Below are 25,937 nucleotides of genomic sequence, written 5' to 3'. Positions count from 1 at the left end.
CGCTTTCTGCCCGTTGCCCGGCGAGGCCGCCTCTATTTATAGCCACGCCTCCCCCCGGGGGCGGGGCCAACAGAAGGGCGACACGTGAGCGGCGCTGCGGCCAATCAGAGCGCTGCGGCTGAGGGTTGAGCAGGGCGCGAGAGCTGGCGTGAGGAAACAGCCCGCCTCACACGCCCAGGGAGGCCGAGCGCGCGCCCTTTGAACCAAGGCCCAAAGACAAAGGGCGGGAATAAGACCCCGCGGGGCCTCGTGTTTGCGTCACAGCGCCAGGCCCGGCCACCCGCCCGGGTGAGCGAGGCAACTGTCCACCACCTTGCTGAAGGATTTCTCCCCGGCAACAGGCCCAGGTTACCCCGGCAACCCGCCGCCATCTTGGTGAAGGAATGTGGGACTTGTCCCCGCGCCGCCATCTTGGTTCAAAGGGCGCGCTCGGCCTCCCTGGGCGTGGGAGGCGGGCTGTCTCCTCACGCCGGCGCTCGCACCCTGCTCAACCCTCAGCCGCAGCGCTCTGATTGGCCACAGCGCCGCTCACGTGTCGCCTTTCTGTCGGCCCCGCCCCCAGGGGGAGGCGGGGCTATATATAGAGGCAGCGTCGCCGGGCAACGGACAGAAAGCGGGAGGCTGCAGGAGGGGGAGGAGCTGTGCGGCTGGGCGGGCCTTTCACAGGGTGGGCGGGGAAAGCACATTCTCACTCATTGCACACTTTAGGGCAAATGCTGAGGGATTGCAGCTAAAAAAAAATCGGATCACAAATTATTTCTGACGAGAAAAGGAACAAAAATTTCCTGAGGAAAACCCAGGAGCTGGCAGGGTTAGTTTTAGTCAGAAAGAGACTCAGGTCGTGTTAGTCTGAGGGAAAGTCAGAAGAAAAGACCGCTTCAGATATTAGTGCCACATAAACTAAACACTGCTGCTGACAGGAAAGTCTTTCACTCACATTGAGCTTCATTTTAGCCCCGTGAGGTGACAGAAAAAAGGAAGAAATAATCGTCCCGGGGGCAAAACCATTAAAAAGACTGAGAGATCGAGAAGGGCACAAAAATCTGAGGGAAAAGTTGAGTAAATAAGGTGGCCAACCTCAGGAAGGGATGGGCAAAACTCAGAGTGACAGGGAAGATAGTGAAGAGGGCAAGGCCATGTCTGAGAAGAGCAAATCGGAGGTGAGATGAGGGCAGATTTCAAATGGAAACCAGAAAGAAAATGCTGGAGAAATGTATTGATTGCAACTTGAGATGGGGAAGATTCAGCTGCTCAGTCCCAAAAGATACCAATCACATTAATACTGTCAGTAGGGAGTTGCTGAGTTCCCCAGTGTTTAGATTGGATCACTAACATTAGTATTGAGCAGTGAGACCATTTGGCCCATCGAACTTATCCTTCCAGTAGAAACTTAAGATTTCTTTATCACAATATCTAACTGCTTAAATTAATTAATTTTTGTTTTTTGCCTCTACTACTCTCCCCAGGCGACCATTTCAGGTACTGATAATTCCTGCTGTGACCGTCGTTCTGAACTTCTCTTTTACCAGGTTTATCCTAGTCTTGTAGTTACAATTTAACTGAAAGTACTGCTGTGGATTTGTCTTTCTTGTTCCATTTAGTACCTTGGGTCTGATCAGAGACTGAGCAAATCTCCCGAAACATGAGGAGTGATCTGATCGAGGTGTTTCAAAAGAAGGTCCACCACCATCTTCTCAAGGCAACTGGGGATGGGCATTAAAGATGGTCTTGTTAGCACTGACCACATCCTGAGTAAAAATAAAAAAGGGAAATGACAAGATAGCTGATTTCCAAGCGTTATTTTTCCAATCGGCAAATCTGTAATAAAGGTTCATCTATTTAAAATTAAAACTAAGCTTTTGAAAAGTTAATCCAGGAGAAAATTATTAATAGGAAATATTGTGGGAATGTGGAGTGCACTACAACAGGAGGCCATTGATGCAGAATTTATTCAGGTATTTAAAAGGGGATAGATACTTGGGTTGTATGAATATTAATGGAATGGAGAATTATGGGAAAAATGAGGTTAAAAGAGTAGATCTACCATAGTTAACAACATGGTGAAACTTGCTGAAAGGTCTTTTGCTGTGTACCTTGAAGTTACCAGACTGATCTCGACTATGACGTTCAGGTGACTGTGGATAATGTCACACTGAGGGGGAGGAATCGGAGGCATTCACTATGGGTGTCCTTGAACAACTGGCTCAAAAACAGCAGTACCGAAAAACCTGCTGTAAGGTTTTTGTCTACAATTGGCTCTGGAATGTTACATGTGAGCATAAAGAAGGTGAGGAAGAATAAATTAGAAAAGGGATGGTGTGTGGGAGCATTTTTAGCCATTTTGTTTTGCCTTCCCAGACATCCTCTGGAGCATGGTAGCACCAACACTGATTGTAGAAGGTCTTGAGACAACTTTCCTTCAAGACATTTCAACATCATGCTGCCAGATATTGATGGCTTCCAATAAAGGCTGGCTGTGCCGGCCCATTCAAGTGGTGTGGAGGATATTCTTTTAAAGATTGGCAGATCTGACAGGGTAGCTAATCTTACAATTGTAGTTTGTGAAGATTACAGATAAAATGCCCAGATGTATCAGAAATTACATTCATTTTATGTCTCCAGATTCTAGAGAAGCTGAAAGACATTGCCGTTTATCTTTCCAAAGACGATTGGGCAGAGCTAAGTGAATGGGTCGACATCCGTTATAAGAAAGTGCAGCAGAACTATGAAACCATGCTTGCAGTAGGTTTGTACAATATCAATTATTTTCTTGCTTTCAACATTTCTCTTTTCCTCCCCTGAACACTCTGATTCGTACTGCCATATAATTCTTCCAATATTACACCCAAGTGGATGTTCTCCTCATATGTGGTTAGATATTTTGGCTGGGATTTTCCATTTCACCGCTGCTGGCACACATCAGGAACACATATCAGGAAATGCAGCAGCCCCATCCTGTGGTTCACTGAATATTAATTTACTTGCCTTGAAAAAATCCTGTCTGAGTGTATGTAGGCTTGTGATATGGGGACAGTGCAGCTGATCCTGATCTCACCTGACTATCAGAACACCTCCTGTTGTACCTGTGCGGCTTTTCCCCCACTTTTTGTACAAAACTACTAAATGATTGTCATTAAAATTAAATGAAGGATAAAAGCAGTAAATATTGGAATAAGGGAGGAAAGCTCTACATCTCAGATGCCATCAAGGACCTTCCTTTCCCTCGGTACTGAGAGTGACCGTCAGCTGCCACAAATGTAAACCTTCCTTTGGACTCTCCAATGGGTCCAAGAGGGATCAGTGGCATAAAAATCTGGGAGAACAGGACTCTTAGAGGGCATGGGCCTGAGTGCTGTGCTCCCAGCTCCCCAACATAACATAAAAGCTCCTTTTCCTCTGATCAGTCTGGGCTGGATTTAAATCCAGATGCCATTGTTGAAAGGAAAGACTCTGTGCTGCTCTTACCTGATATTATTCTAAAATGGTTCGACTCAACAGATGCCTTACGTTAGTAAGTTAAGTCAAATTAAATACAGGCAATTATCAACTGTAGATGATTGGAATATTTTAATTTTCACAGGATTGAATGTACCAGATCCAGCGTTCATGTCAAGACCTAGCAGTGGGCACCAACCCCGTGTGTATGTTTCTAGTGACTCGGATGAGGAGTGGACGCCTAAACTTCTTGTGAAAAACCCACCAAGTAAATTGGATGTGTTTTCTTTGTTAAAGCATTAAATGTGCTTTTTTAACACCCTGAATATAACCAGTTTGTCCAGCAACTACTACATATTTTTTTGTCAGCAGGCAGTTACTTTGAAGTTTTGGAGAGCTGGAAATATAAGTAAATTGTCTGATCACATTTTCCCTTATACTTGTGTAAGTTTTCTTTACTTTTTATCTGCATAATATGTTGATTCTTTTTTGGGCCTGAATAAACAAGATATTTTTAGAATCTTCATGCTGTTAACATAAATAAACTGAGAGCTGAGATTATCTCAATCACACTGATCTTTCTTTTTTTAATAGTTGAGATTCTTTAAGCCTCTCCTTAAGAATGAAGATACCAAGAAGACTAAGAACGAGAATACCAGAAAGGTAATTCAAAGTGAACAGAAATTCTTACAGACTAATAGTTCAAGATGAAAATAATCTGCTAGATAATCACGGCAGGCCTGTCAGCATCTGAAGGATATATCGATACAAGTTCCCACCCAAACATTAACCAGTCTTTCTCCTTCAGACACAAATTGAGCTGCTACACACTTCCAGCATTTTCTGTCTTTATCTCAGATTTCTACCAAACAATTTTTCTTTTTCATTCTGCTGCATGAGTGCCCAATTTACAGTCCATAGTCCCTGGCAACTTGGTCCTATTTCTATTTCTATTTCATTCTTGGTTACCTGTCCTTGAAATTCATGGCCCGGAGAGTTGGAAAGGTCTCTTAGCGCTGTTGGTGGATAAATCCTCCACCAGCATCCCAAAATCTGTGAAAATCAGCAGCTTGAAATATCTGCAAATTAATGGTATGAATTTGATATGTTGCCCATGATGCTCCATAATATGGATCTAGCTGGTTCATGAAGACAAAACTCCTTGGTCACTGCTGCTGTACTAACATCTCAAGGTTTCTCTTCCTGTTGTTGTAATCAAGAATTGCAATTCTCATGTTGGGAACTAGATATGAGAAACACAATGTCCAGTGACACAGGGCTGAAGAAACATCCGGCCTTCATTTTGGTGACAAGCATGGCAGATACTTTAAATGAAATTGTATCTGCTTCTAGATCCTCCATTGATTTCCTCTCGCGGGCTCTTGTCTCTGACTAACCTTCTGTAGCTATGATGCTTCATGAACGAGCAATTAGCTTTTACTTCAAGAAGAATATTCTGTGTGCAAAGTGGTTTGAATCTAAAATACTTTTCTCCATGTGTGGTACGACACGCCCAGACAAATTCAATTTTGAATCCTGGCTAATTTTATTCCCTCCCTTGCAAAAGGGTGCTGAGGTTTATGTAATAGGTTTACCATATTTGCTGAGATCAGTACAGTGCAGTATCAAAGAAGGGAATCTGATGTGTGTGGCTTAGCACTACACTGGGGAGCAACTGCATTTCCCCAGTTGGGTAATTGGGTAGCTCTGTTTATTAAATATCCTACAATAACTAATGGAGAGGAACAACAGACAACTGCTTTGACTTGTAATGCAGGGAGTCCTGAGGCAGCTATTGTCTACTTCAGGTGCTGTGAGGTACATTTTCACTCTCACATTCTGCATTTCAGAACCAAAAAACCCCGCCACAGATTGTGTCCCATTTCGAAGTGGCTGAAGATGAAGTTTTCCGAGGCTTCACTGAGGAAACTGCTTCAGCTAAGGAAGAGACTGTTTCAGTTCAAAAGCTCAGAATAGAAACGAGCACCTTGGTTTGTGAAAGTGAAGCTCGTAGTGAATCCAATAAAGGTATTTGTCCTGGAATAAAGGATTTCAGTAAAGTATTTCTATTTTGAATAATTGAGGGTATTTTAATGAGCAAGAGATGCTCTATGTTGATAATGCCACCACACCAGTAGTCATTCAAATCAGATTAATGCAATATCTTGCTGATTTATGTAAATAAAGAAAGACTTGCATTTATATAGCATCTTTCACAACCACCGGATGTCTCAAAGTGCTTTACAGCCAATGAAGTATTTTTTGAAGTGTAGTCACTGTTGGAATGTAGGAAACGCGGCAGCCAATTTGCGTACAGCAAGCTCCCACAAATAGCAATGTGATAATGACCTGATAATCTGGTTTTTTATGTTGATTGAGGGATAAATATTGGTCAGGGACACCGGGGATGTCTCCCCTGCTCTTCTTCGAAATAGTGCCATGGGATCTTTTATGTCCACCTGAGAGAGCAGACGAGGCCTCGGATTAACGTCTCATCTGAAAGACGGCACCTCCGACAGTGCAGCACTGCCTCAGCACTGCACTGGAGTGTCCGCCTTGATTTTTGTGCTTAAGTCCCTGGAGTGGGTCTTGAACCCACAACCTTGTGACTCAGTAAGAAGTCACACCCCGGCATCTCCACACCATTGTGACTCAGAGGTGAGGGTGCTACCCACAGAGCCACATATCTTCAGCATCTCCTGTTCAACAACAAACAAGCTTTACATGCAAGAATATTAAAACTAATTGGTTCAATTTTTGATCCTGATTTTCTGGATTTATTCCACAGTTGTCTGTACTGGAAAGATCTTGGGGTCAGCAAATGAGGAAACCACCAAAGAGACTGAAAGCAGAAGATACTGTTTGAGAAACAGAGAGAGAAAAGTTTACACTGAAGAAAGGGAACTTTGTGACGATGATTACCTGTGTATGTGCAAAGCAACCTATCCATTTCCTCAGGGCAGGAATAATTATTGGGTGTTTTGGTGTGATGACACAGGGGCCTTGGTAGGCCAGGGGATTGGTGGAGCAATGCAGCATATCAGAGTGGTGGGACAGGAGTGCAGGCCTCTGTTTGCCCACAAACAGGCACCGATTTTCATTTTTCATGAAGGAATTACAATCACAAATATGATCCCCAAACTATTGATAATAATTCTGGAATTCTCTCATGAAATATATGAATTTCAATAACCATAAACTAATGGCCCCTGATTACAGGGAATAGCAGCCCCTTGTCTAAGATATTGAAGCATCCTATACCAGCCTGCAGCAGGACCTGGACAACATCCAGGCTTGGGCTGACAAGCGACAACTAACATTCAAACTTATGAATGGCAAGCAGTGACCATCTCCGAAGAATTGATGATGCAGCCAGAATTAAGTTGGGTGTCAACATGGTTTGAAAAGAGGTGTGGGGCTAAGATGATGGCATAACTGAAAGGGCAAATTTGAGAAGTGGCACTGTCCCCAAGTGTGATTTGCCTGATGGTTTAGGGGGACTTTTGTTACTGGATATGCAGGTTGAAATTCATTCAAAGAATGAGAAAGCTATAACCTATAGGAAGTAATTCAGCCTCCTTGTGCAAAATTCTCTTCCTGCCCACTCCTAATCTTATCTGGTGCGGCACAGCCTGGAGATACTGTTGACAGTTTTTGCATTGCTGTTGTTAATTGAGGTCAGTACTGCCTTCTTAGAGTTAAGAACCGAACATGTCGCCCAGAACAAGCCCTTGTAAACAACAGAGTGGGGGAAGATCTGACTGGCACTGGGTGTAATTTTCATAGAGGGAAGATGCCCCAAGTGTTTTTCCCAGCTGATAGATCACAGAAATATCATACTTGTGTGTGCAGACTGAATTGCAATCAAACAATGAGGAAGATCAAATCTACGATAGGCAATCTATCCTTTCTCAGTACTATCCCCCTTCACCTTCATGAACACTGAATAATGAATTGAAATCCTGATCCATCTTTAATTTGTATTTTATGTGTTAGTTTGTGAAGACTGCGAGACATTTTTTATTGAAGAATGCCCTGTGCATGGCCCTCCAGTGTTCATAAAGGACACGGTGGTGGAATTCGGTCAGCCAGACAGAGCACGTTTAACCCTTCCGGAGGGTCTCAGCATAGCGACTTCAAAAATTCGAAAAGCTGGTCTTGGTGTATGGAATGAAGGGCAGGTTATTCCCAAAGGCGTTCACTTTGGACCCTATGAAGGAATAGTATCAAATGAAGAAGCAGAGGCTGTCAGTAGGTATTCATGGGCGGTAAGTGACTACTGTCGTTATCAAGTTCCTTATTTTATTTAAAAAAAATTCAGGACTTATTTGAATCTATTTTCTATAAATTATCCAAGGTTCCCATTCCCAGTTGCTGTTCAGTGAGTCCTACTGGTAAGTAGACAGCGAGTGAAGACAGAATTAGTCTTTGCTGTGAGGCCTCTTGTGTTCACTTAGCCTGTCAACACATGGAAATGTTCACAAATGAAGAATGGATTACTGGGTGTGTTTATTGTAGGGCTGGGAGCAGCCACGGAACTACCCGAACATGACTCACCACAATCAGGAAGCGAGAAAGCAAACATGCCTCAATCTGACTGAAACCCACCAAACACCACCACAGAGGAAACAATTGCAATTCACCCCACTGAGACCAAAGGTGTATCAAAGTTCACAGTGCCTTCCCCACAGCTGATAGTGTCAGTGCTGAGAGAAAAATCCACTCTCCACACAGACAAAGATCCTCTCACACCACTGAGGCAAAGTCAGACTCCCAACTATTTATAAAAACTCTGCCACCTGCCTCGCCTCCAGCTGAGGCAGCATTCTCACACTCGGAAACAAAATCCCTCACTAGAATTCCTCCCCCCCCCGCCCGCCTGTTGAGGCAATTATTGAATTCCGTGGCCGCGAATTTCAAAGTTTTAGCGCTCGCCGTTCAGGCCGGTTTTGCTTAAAAATGGTGGCCGTGTGGCGCACCGATCACAGAAAGGATACAATCCGCTTTCCGGTCTGTGGACTATAAATCAGGCGTCATGCCTTTAAGAAGGATCACACCTTTAAGAAACTCGATCTGCAACACAGTTAAGCCCAGAGCGGGGGAGGAGCATTCGAAGCTGTGCACTGATGAAAGGCAGTCGTACTTTGTGTAGTCTCTGACTCCATTTTGTGTTCAGCATGCAGCCTCAACAATTAAACGTTTTCTGTTGAACCTCTCTGAGTTCAGTATTTTTTGCTAGGAGTAAGTAGACTCCTACATTGGTGAACCCGATGCTCAGGATGACTCCTAAGCGTAACCATGGCTCACACAAACGCAGTTTCTGTTAAGCTGCCGGAGTTCTGGGAGAACCTAGCCACTGCCTGGTTCCTTCAAGCCGAATCGCAATTCCGACTCCGCGGCATCACCGCCGACGCAACGATGTACGACTACCTCCTCACCTCCCTGGGCAGCTCCACAATCACGAAAGTCTGGACAACACTACAAAATCCTCCGGAGGAAGGCAAGTGCGCACATCTCAAGGCCGCGCTCATTAAAAAATTCACAGCCTCCCAATTCTTGCGCAACTGCCACCTCCTCGACCTCTCGGGCCTCGGTGACTCCACGCCGTCAGACTTGCTCTCACACATGCTTGCTCTGACCGACGAGAAACCGCCCGGCTCCCTCTTCCGCACGCTCTTTATCCGCCAACTACCTCCCAGCATCCGCCCGGCGATCATGGCGTCCAGCCTCACGGACCTCGAGGCCCTGGCCGACGAAGCCGATAAGCTGCTGTCCGCCAGCTCCAACCACGCCGTCACACCTGGCCTCCGCAGCGTCGGCGCGCGCTCCACCCTCTATCGCGCGGCCACACAGCTCGGCCACGAGGCCCCCCAGGCCCCCACATCCCCCAAGCCCTCCGACCCAGGGCTACTGCTACTTCCATACCCGGTTCGGCGCACGGGCATGCCGCTGCAGCCATCCCTGCACGTTTCGAACCGCCCCCACACCGGCCTACACGATGGCTGTGGGGCGCTGCTGTACATTACAGACAGCGCCTCCGGATGCCGTTTCCTATGCAACACGGGCGCGCAGCGCAGCATCATCCCCGCGTCCGCCCTCGAGATCCAGCGAAGCAGCCACAGCCCTGCGCTGGCTGCCGCCAACGGCACCGACATCCGGACATACGGCACCGTCACCATCGACCTCGCAGGCCGCCGCTACCACTGGGAGTTTATCACCGCCAAGGTGCTCTCCCCGCTCCTCGGTGCGGATTTCCTGTGCGCCCATGGCCTGTTGGTCGACATGCCTCGGCGCCGCCTCGTGGACATGAACACCATGTCACCTATCCCGGGCGCAATGGCCCCCCCCAACCCACCGAAATGGCATGGCAGTGCCGCGCCCGCTCAACGGACGACTACTCAGCACTCCTGGCTGAGTTCCCAGCCCTCACCAACCCAACCTTCTCCGCGAAAGTTGCTAAGCACGGGGTAGAACACTTCATCCCCACCACAGGCCCACCGGTGTATGCCCACGCCCGCAGGCTGGACCCGGCCAAGCTGGAGATCGCGCGTGCCGAGTTCGCCACAATGGAACAGCTCGGCATCATCCGCTGCTCCAACAGCCCCTGGGCCTCCCCACTCCACATTGTCACCAAACCGACGGGGGATGGCACCCCTGCGGGGACTACCGGCACCTAAACGACGCCACCACGCCGGATCGGTACCCCATACCGCACATTCAAGACTTCTCGGCTAGACTGGCCAGCCACTCAGTCTTCTCCAAAGTCGACCTGGTGCGCGGTTACCATCAGGTGCCAGTCCACCCCACAGATGTTCCCAAGACGGCCATAATCACCCCTTTTGGGCTATTCGAGTTCCTCCGAATGCCCTTCGGCCTCAAAAACGCGGCCCAGGCCTTCCAGCGGCTCATGGACTCGGTCCTCCGGGACCTGAAGTTCCTCTTTGTCTACCTGGATGACATCCTGGTAGCTAGTTCCTCCAAGCAGGAACACATCGAGCACCTCCGCACCCTGTTCCAGCGGCTCAGTGAGCATGGGCTCATCATCAGCCCAGCCAAGTGCCAATTCGGCCTCAGCAGGATCGAATTCCTCGGCCACCACATCACGCAGGACGGAGCCATTCCCCTGCCCGCCAAGGTGCAAGCTGTTCAGCAGTTCCCCCGGCCTACCACCATCAAAGGCCTCCAGGAGTTCTTGGGGATGATCAACTTTTACAACCGCTTCATTCCCGGAGCGGCCTCCCTCATGCGGCCCCTATACGAAGCCCTCCGGGGTAAGAAAGACAGAATGGTGATCGAGTGGTCGGCGGACATGTTGACCGCTTTCGACTCAACCAAAAAGGTGCTCGCCGACGCCACCATGCTCGCTCACCCACAGCCCAACGCCAGGGTGGCCCTCACCACGGACGCCTCCGACCACATGGTCGGCGCCGTGTACAAACAGTGGGTCGACGGGGCCTGGCAACCGCTGGCCTTTTTCAGCCGCCAACTGCGCCCCCTGGAGGCCAAATACAGCGCCTTTGACCGCGAGCTCCTCGCACTGTACCTGGCAGTCCGCCATTTTAGATTTCTTCTGGAGGGCCGCCCCTTCACTGCGTTTGTCGACCACAAACCCCTGACATTCACGATGGCGAAATCTGCGGACCCGTGGTCAGCCAGGCAACAACGCCAGCTCGCCGTGGTGTCCGAATTCACCACGGACATCCGGCACGTCTCCGGTTAAGACAACGTGGTGGCCGACTGCCTATCCCGCCCCGCCGTCCACGGCGCCCACCTGGCAGTGGACTATGCTCAACTGGCAGCGGAGCAACGCACCGACCCCGATCTGCTCTCCACGCCCACAACCCTCCCAGGGCTGCGACTGACCGACGTCGCCTGCAGCCCGTCCACCGTCACAGTCAAATGCAAGACCTCCTTGGCGCAACCCCGCCCCGTAGTCCCGGCGAAAACGGGTGTTCGACATCGTCCACGGCCTCTCACACCCCGGCACCCGCGCATTCATTAGACTGGTGGCCAACCGATTTGTCTGGCGCGGCCTGCGCAAAGATGTGCGCGTCTGATCCAGATCCTGCACAGCTTGCCAGCGTGCCAAAATCCACCAACACGTCAAAGCCCCACTCGAGGAGTTCACCGTGCCAGAAAGAAGGTTCGACCACGTCCACATCGACTTCGTCAGCCCCCTGCCGCCATCACAAGGTCACACGCACCTGCTGACAATCGTGGACCGTACCACCCGCTGGCCCGAGGCCATTCCACTGACGTCCACCACCACCGCCGACATCGCGAGGGCGTTCATCGGGACCTGGGTCGCTCGGTTCGGCGTCCCCTCCGACATGACATTGGATAAAGGCCCGCAGTTCACCTCTGATCTGTGGGCCGCCATCGCCCGAAACCTCGGGGTGGCCGTTCACCGCACCACGGCTTACCACCCCCAAGCCAACGGACTGTGCGAGCGATTCCACAGGTCCATGAAGGCATCCCTCCGTGCCAGCCTCGAGGACGAGCCTTGGATCGACCGCCTCCCGTGGGTGCTACTCGGCCTACGCTCCGCGGTCAAGGAAGACCTGCAAGCCTCGGCGGCGGAACTCGTGTACGGCCAGCCACTGCGCGTACACGGAGAGTTCCTGCCCACCGCCACGACCCCCTGGTCGGCTGACCAGCAACGCCACGCTTTCGCCAACCGAGCACAACAGTTCGCTCCGGTACCCACCGGCCGGCACGGCGAACCAGCAACCCGCGTACCACCTAGCCTGCACATGGCCAAATTTGTTTTCGTGCGCCATGACGCCCACCGAGGACCTCTACGGCCCCCAAACGACGGACCCTACAAGGTACTCCAGACGGGGAACAAGTTCTTCCTCCTCGAAGTGGGCGGCAGATCTGACAAGGTGTCGGTCGACTTGCTCAAGCTGGCGCACCTAGAGCCCGATGAACCCGTTCAAGTGGGCCAACCCCCACCGCGGGGCAGACCGCCTAAGAGCCCGACGTGTCCAACCGCTCCGCTCCCGACACCAACCGCCAAGAGCCGTTCCGGCCGTGCCATCAAGCCACCACGCCGGTTCATACACTCCCTACTAGCGGATTCTGGGGGGAGCTGTGTGGCGTACCGATCACAGAAAGGACACAATCCGCTTTCCGGTCCGTGGACTATAAATCAGGCGTCATGCCTTTAAGAAGGATCACACCTTTAAGAAACTCGATCTGCAACATAGTTAAGCCCAGAGCGGGGGAGGAGCAGTCGAAGCTGTGCACTGATGAAAGGCAGTCGTACTTTGTGTAGTCTCTGACTCCATTTTGTGTTCAGCATGCAGCCTCAACAATTAAACCTTTTCTGTTGAACCTCTCCGAGTTCAGTATTTTTTGCTAGGAGTACGTAGACTCCTACAGCCGTCTCGCTTTTGGCGGGTCCTGCGATGGCCGCCAGTTTGGGAGGTCGGTACTGCTGCCGATGCCTGCGCGCACTCCAGATATTTAGATGAGGCAGATCGTGACGTCAATGAGTGTGGAATGTTGGTTTGACACAATATCTGCCATTTTCGACATTGCCGCTCCATTTGACGCCCTCTCCCAATCGCGACCAGCTGACCATACGTTCAGCAGCAGGAAGGACCTCCCAGCACCGCTATTTAAAGGGATCATCAACAACATACAGCTGACTTGCTTTTTGATCTGTCCTGACTCTGTCACAGTTTGTGCGAATGTTTGGAGCTTTCTACAGTTATTTAATGTTGCTGAGGTGACAGAAATCCTTGCTACTCGTTTAAAGGCTTCTGCTCACACCACTTGCTCCCAGTCATGGGGTCTCTACTTGCAGTTCCCCTCGTGCTCGAGTATGACGGAGATGGAGTGGAGGCAGCAAAGACGAAGACAAGATGCTCGCAGAGGGAGGACGAGGAGGGACAGGAGGTCTTGCCCACCCAGGGTCTTCCAAGAGCACTTCTACCTGTGCTTAAGCCAGGGGCAGTGTATTAGGAGACTCCGATTCACCAAGGAGGCAGTCACAGAACTCTGCCACCTCCTGCAGCCAAACATGCAGCCTCAGAGCAGAGTGGCTCTCCCAGTGGCCCTGAAGTCACCGTGTCCCTGAATTTTTTCACCAGTTTGGACCGGGAGATATAGCTAACATCTCCCAGTTTGCTGGGTCATTGACCTGAAACGTTAACTCTGTTTCTCTACAGATGCTGCTTGACCTGCTGAGATATGAGACTCCCAAAACAAGTGCTCTACTCGGAGCTCCGACACGGCCAGAGAGCCCCAGGTGGGCAGAGGAAACACTTCAAGGACACCCTCAAAGCCTCCTTGAAAAAGTGCAACATCCGCACCAACACATGGGAATTCCTGGCCCAAGACCGCACAAAATGGAGGAGAAGCATCCGGGAAGGCGCCGAATACCTGGAGCAAGCGGAAGCCAAGTGCAAGGAGCGCACGTCAACCCAAGCACCCCACCCACCCACCCCTTCAACCACCGTCTGCCCCACCTGTGACAGAGACTGTAGGTCCCGCATTGGACTCATTGGTCACCTGAGAATTCATGTTTAATGTGGAAGCAAATCATCCTCGATTCCTAGGGACTGCCTAAGAAGAAGAAGAATTTCCAGGACTTTCTGTTTTTATCCCAGTTTGCTGCCCATCGCTGCAACCAGGAGGTCACAGAGGCTCCCTATTCCAGGAGAAGGGACTTCATTGTCTTCTCTCCGAACAGAGAGACGTAGGAGGAGCACGCATGTGGCTTTGCCAGGCTAGAGGGCTTCCTCATGGTGCAGTGTGCCATCGACTGCACACATGTGGCTTTGCGGGCACCGCATACCAATCCTGAGATGTTCCGTAACTGCACAGGCTACCACTCACTTAATGTACACTTCTTGTGCGACGACGCCCGGTGCATCATGATGGTGAATGCCCGGTATCCTGGCAGCAGTCATGATGCCTTCAACCTGCACCAGTCCGGTGTGCCAGCAGTCTTTGAACCACCACGTCAAACCCAAGGGTGGCTGCTTGGAAACAAGAGCTATCCACTCTGCCCCTGGCTGATGAGTTCCCTCCACAACCTCACCACTTGTGGCCAGCACTGATATAACGACTGCCATGAGGAGTCTCATCGAGCAGACCATTGAGGTTCTCAAGCAACAGTTCCACTGTCTTGACCGCTCAGGAGGAGCCCTCCAGTACAGGCCGGAGCAGGTTTCCCATTTCGTGGTGGTCTGCTGCATGTTCCACAACTTGGCCACATGAGGGCACAGCCCATGCCACCACGGGTCCATCAAGCCTGTCCCAAAACAATTGTGATACCTTGTGTATCACAATATATACATTCCATCCCACCCAAAACCATAAAACACCAAGGCCAATTTGGGAAAGAAAAATCTGGGAAATTCCTTTCCGACCTAACTAAGCGATCGAAACTAGTCCAGGAGATCACTCTGGTCCTGAATTCCCTGCAGTATCTACCTTCTGTAAGAGGTGATCTCTGCCCCAGCCAGAAACAAGTCCAGCTCTCACTTGAAAGAATTCAGCGAGTCCGTGTCCACCACACGAGACGGCAGCCTGTTCCCGAGGTCCACTATTCTATGGGAAAAGAACCACCTCCTGACAGCTAACCTCGATCTAGCCTTATACAACTTAAATTTGTGACCCCTAGTCCTTCCTAACATATTTAATTGAAACAAACTATCAGCTGGAACACAATCATTCCCTTCAACCCTTCATTATCTTCTGAACCTCAATCAAATCCCCCTTAAGTCTACGCTTCCCTAAAGTGTACAGTCCCAACTCTTTTAGCCTATCTTGATAACAAAGATGCTATCCTGATAAATAAGAGAGGAGGAGGAGGAAGTGAGCAGGCAGGCAGCACATCCCCGATCCAGATGGGCTGTCCATGAGCACCTCATCAGACTCTGGTTGCAGTGAGTGAAACCCCAGATCCCCGTTGCTCACCACTTCCCCATCTTACCATCCCTCTGTCACAGAACATCACAGCGTCCTCCTGGGCACAAAGCTGACATGAGAGCCAGCACAAAACACATCTCGAACATAATTTATAAATTTATCAAAATCAAATCAAAAGAACAAAGTCAGCTAATCACCCTTGTGCATTCCCTTAGTGTCTGCCTTTGCTGTGCCTTTTCCTACTCTAGTGCTCCTACGAAGTGCTCCCCCAGTGGCTGCAGCATGGCTGGTGGAAAGCTGCTGACTTTCAGTGGGGAGACTACAGATGGGCCTGCAGGATGACCTCGAGCAGCTCTGGCCCTAGAAAGCCCGGCTGTAGTATGGGCGGCAGAAGTCTGGGCTGGCTGGTGCAAGTGCATTGGCAGGGTGGCAGTACGAATGCTGTCTTCTTGAGAGAGGACAGCAGGTTCTTGCTCCACGGGGCCACTGCCACTCCCTCGGGATGGGGTCTCAGCACTATTAGCCACCTGTTGGAGCACAGATTGCTGGACTGCTGTGACAATCTGCAAGCACTTTTCCCACACTCGTAAACCCAGCCACAATGGCATCAGTCTGAGCTTGCGGGGCAACAAGTTGAGACTGTAGGAGAGCAGTCTGCGCGTCCACTGCAGCAGTGAGACGTTGGGTCGCTTCTGTTGTGTTGCAATGGAAATGCGAGTTCGCCCATCACACCCAGCATCATGGTTGGGTCCACAAGTTCTCTAATGGAGTTGCCCATTATTTCCACCCTGGAAATCATGGGCTCCAAGCCCAACGCAAAAACCCATAACATTGGAGCCGGACTCCTCCATGCTGCTTGACACTGACCAGAGGCTCTCTGGCAGGCTTGCCATTATACCAAGCATTTCTGTGTGCAGGCCCATCACCCTCCTTCTGAAGGCTGCCCCATCGAGAACAACATCTGAGTCCTGTGCAGCAGAACTCGTGCATAATCTCATCCTGCGGGGAGCTGGCACCCAAGCTACACTTTCCCCCTGGCTTGGCTGCAGCCCACTCATGCCTGGTGATTCATCACGTGCAGATCCTGCCTCTATACTACCCTCTAAAGTACGGGCAGTGCCATTTGCTAAGCTGGTGTCTGTGAGTGTCAGTTCCAGTGTCGCTGTGTCTTCTTCTCCTCCATCACTCTCCTCCTTCAGAACTTCAGGGACAGGCTGGGCTGCTGACAGTGCTTGGGTATCTGAAAGGAGAAATGCACAAGGGTTGGGTTGTGTTGAGGTAGGAGGGAAAGCCAGATATCCATGCATACACCATCAGCAGCGTGCAAGTGAAAAGAGATTGTGGGATGAGGGATAGTGGGCTGTGAGAAGAAGGATTAGGTATAAGCATACCGTCATCATCTGCAATGTTTTTCACTTCCCCGGTCACCACGGACTCTGTCACTGCCCCAACAATTATTGCGAGCACTACTTCCTTCAAGTCCATGTGGTTCTCAAATCTGACTTACCCTTCTTCTTACTTCTTAGGCAGTCCCTCGGAACCGAGGATGACTTGCTTCTACATTAAACATGGTTTCTCAGGTGACTGATGAGTCCACTGCAGGACCTACAGTCTCTGTCACAGGTGGGGCAGACGGTGCTTGCAGGGGAGGGTGGCTGGGGTGCTTGGGTTGACGTGCACTCCTTGCGTTGCTAGCGCTTGGCTGCCGCTTGCTCCCGGCGAAGAAATTGTATGTGTTCAGCGCCTTCCCGGATGCTTCTCCCCCATTTTGTGCGGTCTTGGGCCAGGGATTCCCAGGTGTTGGTGGGGACGTTGCACTTTTTCAAGGAGGCTTTGAGGGTATCCTTGAAGCGTTTCCTCTGCCCACCTGGGGCTCTCTTGCCGTGTCAGAGCTCCGAGTAGAGCGCTTGTTTTGGGAGTCTCGTATCGGGCATGTGGACGATGTGACCTGTCCATCGGAGCTAATCGAGCGTGGTCAAAGCTTCGATGCTGGGAATGTTGGCCTGAGCGAGAGCACTGACGTTGCTGCGCCTATCCTGCCAATGGATTTGCATGATCTTGCGGAGGCAGCATTGGTGGTACCTCTCCAGTGCTTTGAGGTGCCTGCTGTACATGGTCCACGTCTCTGAGGCATGCAGGAGGGCAGGTATCACTGCTGCTCTGTAGACCATAAGCTTGGTGCCGGGTTTGAGGTCCTGGTCTTCAAACACTCTCTTCCTGAGGCGACCGAAGGCTGCACTGGACACTGAAGGCAGTGCTGGACTTCGTCATCGCCGTTTGCCCTTGTTGACAGTACTGCCACCCGATGACCCTTCACCCATCTGCTGGTGCTCCCGGAGGTTGTGCGCCAACTTGGCCTGCAAGAGAAAGGGAAGTGTCAGTGAGTGTGGTACAATATGGTTAGGTGATGTGCCTGCCATGGTTGAATAGCTGGCAATTTGTGCAAGGTGTGAGATGTGGCTGTAAGTCTTGCAGCAGTGGTAAGTGTGTGAGGTATGAGTGGTGCTGGCTAGAGATTGTTGGTAGGTGACTGATGGGGGTGTGGTGCATTGAACAGTGTGCGCGATTCATGGCACAGATAGTGGGATATGGTATTTGAAGATGCATTTACTCACCTTGACCAGTCATGTGAGGTCACTAAACATTTTGCAGCACTGGATCCAGGTTCTGCGGACAACACTCATCATACTGACGGCTTCAGCAGTCTCCACCCACAGCCTTCTTGTGTCCGTGGGCCTCCTGCCCCCTGTTGGTAGAGGACCTGAGGATGTCATAGAACCTCCAGGATCAAGGCCTTCAGTGCCACATCAGAAAATCTCCTTGCCCTTTTTCTTGGCTATTGGGCCATGGTTTTCTCCACAATGACAATGAGGTGTTTGTGCAAAAAAGCACTTCCCCTGTATTAGAGCCTTGAACAAACTTTATTGGCCACGAGACTCCACCCAATATTGGCCCCTGAATCAGCACTAAGACAATCAGCAGCACATTTCAGCGCTACAATCATTATAATGAGCAGGCAGCATGAATTTTATGTGCTGCCTGCACTACTTTGAACGGGCGTGGGCACATCGTGCTGTCCGCACCTGTTTTTGGGCCTTATCCAATTTCTAGGCCTCTGTCTATTGCATTCTTAGCTTGATTCCCCACTCCTGTTTTTGAGGAATAGCGCCTGTTGGTATTGGATGGCCTTGTAGCTGTTATCATTTTAATCCAATGGCTTTGTACTGAGCCAAGGTCAACTAAGAATGAGCCTACATTCCAGTCCCTTGTACTTTGTTCATCTTCTGATTAATTTAGTGCTGCTGCTCTAATTCAGGTATTATCCTATTAAAGCAGTTCCAGGAGATTCCCAGAGCCTGCTGTCATTGTATTTATGAACAAAGGTGAGTCAGGCATCACCTCAACCAACTCTCATCATTCCTAGTTTCAGAATGCATTGAACAGTAGTTGCCAAATCCTGGGCGCTCTGACAATGCAGTAATTCAGGGACCTTTCCTGACTTTACAAAGCTTCCTGAAACTGTTCAGCACCATTATACTATTTTTCGAGCTCCGATGCTGCATCATTTCAGTCCCAGCCATCGTGTTGAACTGGGCACTGGGATAAAAAGGTATAATCACAGGACACAGGTAAGAGGAAGGTCAATTTTTACTCAAAGACATGGGAGGCGATGTAATAGAATCTTGCAATACGTGTTAAGCCTTATGACAGTCTAATATAAAGATAAAGTTGCTTTTAAAAAATTTTATTAATCCATTATCAAAATACCTTTCTGCAGATCAGCAAATCCAACAAGGATTTTGAATACATTGATGCGAAGGATGAATCTACATCAAATTGGATGAGGTGAGGGAAGACTGATACCGTATTGTGAGGATCACAAGATAATAATGGATGAAGAAGATCATTTGTCCCATTTTATATGATCCATCCAGTACAATATCCCACCCAACAGCCAGTCAGCCTTTCATTCTAGATGGCTGTGGCTGGAAAAACGAGCCAAATTTTAAAATCAGCTCTAGGCATTAAATTCAGCAGGAACTCCGGGAAACCTGTATTTCTGGATCGCTGCACCTCCCCCACCCCCCGTCAGACACTCCCTCCTTAGAAATATTGGGGCCATTATCTTTCGTATCTGCACTGAAGTGATTGGTCCCCACTGAGTGTCCTCTCCTGACAGTATGTTTGAAATTGAAATTTGTCCATGGCTGGGGGCATGTTCTCTCATTCTAACTCGCTAAACATTCTGTATTCATTTTACAATTTTAACTTATTTTTGGCCACTTAAATATTTGTATGTTATGTTCCAGGTTTGTTAACTGTGCCAGAAAGGAGGAGGAGCAGAACCTTGTAGCCTTTCAGCACTGTGGCAAAATTTATTACAGGACCTGCAAGCCTGTTCCTCCTCGGTGCGAGCTGCTGGTCTGGTATGGTGATGAATATGCCAAGGAACTCGGTATCAAATGGACCACAATGTCGGTGTCAAAACAAGAACCAAAATGTAAGGATTCTGACCAAAATTGGGAACTGTAGCCAAAGTATCATTTGTTTTCTGTTACAGTCTCAAAGGTGTTTGATAAATTGCGACGAAATAGACTTGTTAGCAAAATTGAAGCCCATGGGGTCAAAGGGGGAATGTTAGCGTTGATTCAAAATTGGCCATGAGACAGAAAGCAAAGAGTAGTGCTGAATGGTTGTTTATGAGACTGGAGGGAAGTATACAGTGGTATCCCCCAGGGGTCAGTATTAGGACCCCTGCTCTTTCTCATATATATTTATGATCTGGACTTTGACAATTGGGGGCATAATTTCAATGTTTGCAGATGACATAAAGCTTGGAAACGTAGTAAACAGTGAAAAGGATAGTAGAAGTTTTCAGGAAGGTGTCGATAGAGTAATGAAATGCGAAGGCACATGGCAGATGAAATTTAATGCAGAACAGTGTGAAGTGATGCATTTTGGAAGGAAAACCGAGGAGAGGCAACAGAAACCTTGGGATTCACATACTCAAATCTTTGAAGGTGGCAGGGCACATGGTTAAGTCTATTAATAAATCATTTTGGACCCTAGGCTTTATCAATAGCGGCATGGAGTACCAACGCAAGGAAATTATGGTAAACCTTTATAAATCACTGTTTAGGCCTCAGCTAGAGTATTTTGTCCAAATCTTTGCACTACACTTTAGAAGGAATGTCAAAGCCTTAGAGAAGTTGCAAAGGAGATTTACCAGAATCATACCAGGGATGGGAGACTTCAGTTATCTCATAGTAAAGGATCCTCTGGGAAAGAGTGATCATAATATGATAGAATATCACATTGGGCTTGAGAGTGAAATACTTATGTCTGAACCAGTGTCTTAAACTTAAATAGAACCAATTACACAGACATGAGTGGTGTGTTGGCTATGGTAGATTGGGAAATTAGATTAGAAGATCTGATGGTAGATAAACAGTGGCAAACATTTAAAAACATATTCCATTATTCTCAGTGAATATACATTCCATTGAGAATTAAAAACTCCTGTTGAAAACTGATCCATCCTTGGCTAACTGAAGAAGTTAAGGATAGTAATGGATTAAAAGAGGCTTATAATGTTGCAAAGAACAGTAATAAGCTTTAGAGACCATCAAAGAATGACCAAAACATTGATAAAAAGGGACAAAATAGAATAGGAGAGTAAAGTAGCAAGAAATACAAGAACAGATTGTAAGAGTATCTACAAGTATGTAGAACGGAAGAGAGTAGCAAAATAAGCATTGATCCCTTAGGAGCTGAGACAGGAGAAATTATAATTGGGAATAAGGAAATGGGAGAGACCTCAAACAAATATTTTGTATCTGTTTTCACAGTAGAAGACACAAAAACATACCAAAAATAGTGGGGCACCAAGGGGCAAATGAAAGGAAGGGAAATGATTAAGAACAGTAGAGAAAAAGTACTTGAGAAAATAATGTGTAAGAATTCACAATAATTTACAGTTCTGAAGATTAATTTTTTTTGATTAAAGAATCCCTGGGCATTGTGCTTTTAAATTTCCAGGGATAAAAATGGCTGTCATACCACATGGCCGAAGACAAAGGGGCTTGGAAGCAGCTTTCTGTGTCTGGAAGTAAGGTTCAATGGAGACAAAACGTTACCACAGGACAATGCTTTGTTTACAAAGCAATTGAATGCTATTAGCATTTGTTTGTATATCGAGTGGATACATCTAAACTGCAGAAGAGACTTTTGTATCTTGAATGGGAACCATTTAAGAATTGAATGGGTCTAAATCACCTAGCATTCTGGACAATAGAGCAGTTGTATTTCCCTTTTGTTTCAGCCCAGGGAGCTCCGGAAGACACATTAACCCAGTCCAACCACTCTGAGTTAGCCAATCACAGCTTTCTCTTGTGTATTGGACCCTTTGGGCGGGGAATTTTTCACACAGCCCTTGCAGGGCAGAACAGCAGAACCTCACCAGGTATAAAAGATAGCTGCTGAGAAGCTATCACTCTTTTCTTACTTCGCTGGACCACAGGTGAGCAGGGTGTTCTGACTCCTCGGCAAGGCAACCTAGCAGGAGTTAGGGGTGGTGATTTAAGGGAATTGCTAAGATTGTTTAAGTAACATTGGAGCCATTTTATCCCTCGTTTTCGCTGTCTGCAACCCCCTGTTATATAGTTTTACTGTAATTACTGTGTTCGTGTGGTATAGTTTATTCTTTTGATTGTAGTTTATTTACATAAGAACATAAGAAATAGGAGCAGGAGTAGGCCAATCGGCCCCTCGAGCCTGCTCTGCCATTCAATAAGATCATGGCTGATCTGATCCTAACCGCCAATCCACTATCACAGAACCATCTCCTGAATCTAACAGAATTAGACACGCGAAATAGGAGCAGGATCAGGCTACATGGCCCCTGGGCCCACTCCGTTACCCACAGGGCCATGACCGATCCGAACCTAGACTCATGTCCAAATTCCTGCCCGCTCCCCGTAACCTTTAATTCCCTTTACTTCTAGGAAACTGTCTATTTCTGTTTTAAATTTATGTAATGATGTAGCTTCTACAGCTTTTTGGGGCAGCATATTCCATGGACCTACCACCCTCTGAGTGAAGTAGTTCCTCCTCATCTCAGTTTTGAAAGAGCAGCCCCTTATTCTAAGACTATGCCCCCTAGTTCTAGTTTCACCCATCATCGGGAACATCTTCCCCGCTTCCACCCGATCCAACCCCTTCACAATCTTATATGTTTCAATAAGATCGCCTCTCATTCTTCTGAACTCCAATGAGTAGAGTCCCAATCTACTCAACCTCTCCTCATATGTCCATCCCCTCATCCCCGGGATTAACCGAGTGAACCTTCTTTGTACTGACTCGAGAGCAAGTATGTCTTTTCTTAAGTATGGACACCAAAACTGTACGCAGTATTCCAGGTGCGGTCTCACCAATACCTTGTACAACTGAAGCAATACCTCCCTATTTTTATATTTCTATCCCCCTAGCAATGAAAGCCAACATTCCATTGGCCTTCTTAATCACTTGCTGCACCTGCATACTAACCTTTTGAGTATCGTGCACCAGGACCCCCAGATCCCTTTGTACTTCAGTACTTTCCAGTTTCTTGCCATTAAGATAATAACTTGCTCTACGATTTTTCCTGCCAAAGTGCATAACCTCACACTTTCCAGTATTGTATTCCATCTGCCAAATCTCTGCCCACTTACTTAGCCTGTCTATGTCCCCTTGCAGGTTTTTTATGTCCTCCTCACTCACTACTTTCCCTCCCATCTTAGTATCATCTGCAAACTTTGATATGTTACACTCAGTCCCCTCCTCCAAATCGTTAATATAGATTGTAAAGAGTTGGGGACCCAGCACTGACCCCTGCGGAACACCACTAGTTACTGATTGCCAGTCTGAGAATGAACCATTTATCCCAACTCTCTGCCTTCTGTTAGATAGCCAATCCTCTATCCATGCCAGAATATTACCCCCAATCCCGTGATTTTTTATCTTAAGCAATAATCTTTTGTGTGGCACCTTGTCAAATGCCTTTTGGAAGTCTAAATACACTACGTCCACTGGTTCACCTTTATCCACCCTATACGTTACTTCCTCAAAGAACTCCAGCAAATTTGTCAAACATGACTTCCCCTTCATAAAACCATGCTGACTTTGTCCTATTAAATTATGATTATCCAAATGTCCTGTTACTGTCTCCTTAATAATGGACTCCAAAATTTTACCTACCACAGATGTTAGGCTAACCGGTCTATAGTTTCCAGCCTTCTGTCTACTGCCCTTTTTAAATAAGGGTGTTACATTTGCAGTTTTCCAGTCTGCCGGGACCTTTGCCGAGTCCAGGGAGTTTTGGAAAATTATTACCAATGCATCCACAATCCCTACCGCCACTTCCCTCAAGACCCTAGGATGTAAGCCATCAGGTCCAGGTGATTTATCCGCCTTGAGTCCCATTATTTTACCGAGTACCACTTCCTTAGTGATTTTGATTGTGTTTAGCTCCTCCCCCCCTTTAGCCCCCTGTTTGTCCAGTGTTGGGATATTCTTAGTGTCTTCTACTGTAAAGACTGATGTAAGATATTCATTCAGTGTTTTTGCCATCTCCATATTTCCCACCATTAATTTCCCGGTCTCATCCTCTAAGGGACCAACATTTACTTTAGCCACCCTTTTTCTTTTTATATAACTATAAAAACTCTTACTATCTGTTTTTATATTTTTTGCTAATTTACTTTCATAATCTATCTTCCCTTTCTTAATCAATCTTTTTGTTATTTTTTGCTGTCTTTTAAAGTTTTCCCAATCCTCTATCCTCCCACTAGATTTGGCTACCTTATATGCCCTTGTTTTTAGTTGAATACTATCCTTAATTTCTTTACTTAGCCACGGATGGCTGTCTTTTCTTTTACACCCTTTTCTTCTCAGTGGAATATATTTTTTTTGGAAGTTGTAAAATAACTCCTTAAATGTACACCACTGATCATGTATCGTCTTACCCTTTAATCTATTTTCCCAATCCACTCTACTCAATTCCGCTCTCATACCTTCATAGTCTCCTTTATTCAAGCTTAGCACGCTTGTTTGAGATCCAACCTTCTCACCCTCTAATTGAATATGGAATTCAACCATGTTATGGTCACTCATTCCAAGGGGATCCTTTACTAGGACATTTTTAATTAATCCCGTCTCGTTACACAGGACCAGATCTAAGGTTGCTTGCCCCCTGGTCGGTTCAGTTACATACTGCTCAAGAAACCCATCCCTAATACACTCAATGAACTCATCCTCAAGGCAGCCCTGCCCAATTTGATTCGTCCAATTAATGATAGTTAAAATCCCCCATAATTATAGATGTTCCCTTATTACAAGCCTCAACTATTTCCTGATTGATACTCCGTCCAACAGAGTTGCCACTGTTCAGAGGCCTATAGACTACGCCCACTAGTGTTTTTTTCCCCTTATTATTCCTTACCTCCACCCAAACTGTTTCATTATCCTGATCTTTTGACCCAATATCATTTCTCTGTATTACAGTGATTCCTTCCTTTATTAACATAGCCACCCCACCTCCCCTTCCTTCCTGCCTGTCCTTCCTGATCGTTAAATAACCTGGTATGTTTAATTCCCAGGCATTGTCATCCTGCAGCCATGTTTCTGTAATGGCCACAAGATCATACCCATATGTAGTTATTTGTGCCATTAACTCGTCTATTTTGTTACGAATGCTACGTGCATTCAGATAGAGAACTTTCAAAGATGTTTTGTGACAGTTAGTTCCTGCTTTTGCCTTTTTTATTACTTTACCTTTTACTCCATACCTTCTGCCCCTTCCTGACACGCTCTGGTTTTTAATTTCCCCACTGCTACCTAAGTCTATGACCTTCTCTGTTGTCATTTTTATTATTTGCTCTCTAGGAACCTCCCCCCCACTAGTTAGTTTAAAGCCCTCTCTACAGCCCTAGTTATATGATCCGCCAGGACTCTAGTCCCAGCACTGGCCAAGTGAAGCCCGTCCCGATGGAACAGCTCCCTCCTGCCCCAGTACTGGTGCCAGTGTCCCAGGAAGCAAAACCCATTTCTCCCACACCAGTCTTTGAGCCACGCATTTAACTCTCTAATTTTATTTGTCCTAGCCAAATTCGCTCGTGGCTCAGGTAATAATGGGCCAGAAATTCCAGAACGGGGCTTGCAGCGCGTGCAAGCCCCGTATTTGCACTTACCCCGCGCTCCTGCCGATCAGCTCCAGGGACGCCTGCACTTCCAGAAACTGAAGCAAGAATCCCGGGCAGCGTATGACGTCACGCCGCCCAGGAGCGCAGCCAGCGCGGACCCAGGAGCGTGCAGTGTAAGCGAGACACGCCCCTTGAGGTCTCAGTTTCACTGGACACGCCCCCAATGTTTCTGTCAAGCTGCTTTGCTTTTTTACATGCAAAGCAGCAGTTTAAATAGGTTTTTGGAAGTTTTTTGAAGATTTTGGTAACTTTTATAAACTTTTTTAAATGTTTACATTATTTTGAGTAATCTGAAGTAGTTTTAAAGAGAATTAAAGCAATTTAAAGACTTTTAAAAGCCCTAAAAGAATTTTTTTTATTCCATTTATTTATTTAGCAATG

At 47.7% G+C, this 25,937-nt stretch overlaps 1 pseudogene; it reads left to right on the top strand.

The window, feature by feature from the left end:
• LOC147110194 (uncharacterized) overlaps window positions 1-25,937 on the top strand; it is a 305,775-nt pseudogene that overhangs the window by 143,616 nt on the left and 136,222 nt on the right.

This window comes from Somniosus microcephalus, chromosome 12 (genome assembly GCF_052327205.1).
Source record: "Somniosus microcephalus isolate GS21.2 chromosome 12, FLI_Smic_1.0, whole genome shotgun sequence".
Taxonomy (NCBI): domain Eukaryota; kingdom Metazoa; phylum Chordata; class Chondrichthyes; order Squaliformes; family Somniosidae; genus Somniosus; species Somniosus microcephalus.
The sequence above is the reverse complement of the archived record's forward strand: the minus strand, read 5'-3'. Positions and strand labels throughout refer to the sequence as shown.